General features: G+C 39.2%; 1 long non-coding RNA gene across 1 annotated transcript in view; it reads left to right on the forward strand.

The window, feature by feature from the left end:
• Window positions 1-127: 127 nt before the first annotated feature.
• Window positions 128-1955, forward strand: part of LOC104850202 — a 57770-nt gene continuing 55942 nt past the window's right edge. Inside the window, exon 1 of the long non-coding RNA XR_776904.3 lies at window positions 128-199. This is a non-coding gene — a long non-coding RNA (uncharacterized LOC104850202). The remainder of the gene's footprint in view (window positions 200-1955) is intronic.

The raw sequence follows: 1955 nt of genomic DNA on the forward strand, positions 1-1955 counted from the left end.
CTCCGGGGCGCGGGGCCGACTCCGTGCGCCGCGCCCATTGTTTCCTCTCGCGGCTGGGCCGATGGGCGTTGCTCCCCGGCCAGTTTGGGGCCGGGAGGCTCTGGGCTCCTGGGTGTAGCGTAAACCTACGAGGATCCTCCAGGACGCCAACTTGGGAGCGAAGTTGTTTAGTTGTTTCCAACGGACCTTTCCCAAGTCGGTAAATAAAGATCCTGGAAAGTTTATTTATTTGGAGGGAGATGTCTGAGCATCCCCATCGTCCCTAGAATTACCAAATGCATGTGTTGCTTTTTGTTAGATTGATGGGGGATTGTTTTGAGAGGCTCTGTGTATTCCATTGGAAACAATAATTTGTGAACTTAAAATTAATATTGGTTAATATTGAAAACGTTTGCTCTAAGGAATGAGAGCAAACAGAAGAAAGTTGGTTACTGGAAGATGAGTGTAATCAGAAGAATATTTTCGAGTGTTCTTTAGGAAAGAAATGTTATTTTCATAATGTGGTTACCACTATTGTTTCATCGGTTAAGACTTCAAAGTGTTTTTTTTTCTTCTTAGTCTCCCCTGACAAAGGATTGCGGAGAAAGACTGTAAAAGATACATTGTTTCACTTTACAAAAACAGACTGTAGTATTTATGTGCTTCACTTCAGGAAAACTGAGTATGTGAAAAACTAATGTTCAAGGTATTCAGTTTATCAAAGAACATTTACATTGATAGATAACCGGTAGCCAGAAGGACACTCCTAGTAAACTATTCATAATATCACATTTCCAGTTAAATTTTGTGTCACTTGTTTAGGTTTATTAGGTATCACACACCTTAGATGCCTTAATGTAAATACCTCAAACTGAATTAACCTCCTGGAATGAGTTTTTTCTTTCTCTGAAAAATAAAATCTTGCTGTCTTTCACTACCTTGTGTCTCCTCTGCATTGTTTAGTGGGAGCATTTTATTTAAATGAATTTTGGTACAAAAGTTAAAAATGAGGGCGAGGCTCCACTCATAGTTGGTATTTTCTTTTCAAGAAGCTGTTGCAGCTAATTAGCAACTGTTGTCGCTGAAAAAATATATTAGCAGTGATATGTCCTGAAGTAGGTTTCTGTTTAAAACAATTTCTAATTTAATTTTCCTTCCTGAAGACATTTTTGCCGTTGTGTTTTCAAAAGTAAGATTTACAAGTCTAGCACTTTTAGAATACTGATGTGCCTGCTGAATAAAACAGGTGAATTGGGTCAGGTAGTGGTCTTTTAGAGGGATACATACATTGTCTTTCACCACCCAGGTGGAGGTGAGGAAAGGATTCACGTGCAGTTTGACCACGAGAAGGAAGAACAGTAGGAACTGCTCCCGTCCCTCACAGTGAAGTATTCTAAAGTTCTAAAGTCCACCTGTGGGAAAGTAGAATCCACTTTACAAAATTCACTTAGTTACGTTGTGAAGATTTGTGTTGTAAAGCAAAGTACTTGGGAACAGAAGCTGTTTTTTTTAGCTAGTGATGAGTAGCAGCTGTGTTTAATTGTGACTGTAGATAAGTCATCTGAATGTCTATTAAAAATGTAGGTTCCTTTGTCCAAAGACCGGGGAAGGAGACTTTACAGGGACTCCTCTTATGATTCTTATGCACACTCAGGTTTGAGAGCCATTGAATCAATGATAAATATTAGGAGGTTGTCAAACTTGCCCAATTCAGAATAGCTTTTGTAAATGTAAAGAGAAGTATCCAAGGGTTAGGAGAAATGGATTTTATTTTAGGTTTTATTACCATTTAACTAGTTGGTCTTATCAGAAGCACGTCATGTCCTTTCATATTTACTCTTTTTTATTTGGTTGTTTGAGGCAGGGTCTCCCAGTGTAGTCCTCAAGCTTGCCATCTCCTTGCCTCAGTCTCCCAAATGCTGGGATTGTAGGCATGCACCACCATGCCAAGCTGGCTTATATTTACTTTTTTTTTT

The sequence above is a fragment of the Fukomys damarensis genome, unplaced genomic scaffold, assembly GCF_012274545.1.
Source record: "Fukomys damarensis isolate Sample0158 unplaced genomic scaffold, DMR_v1.0_HiC HiC_scaffold_26, whole genome shotgun sequence".
NCBI classification, from domain to species: domain Eukaryota; kingdom Metazoa; phylum Chordata; class Mammalia; order Rodentia; family Bathyergidae; genus Fukomys; species Fukomys damarensis.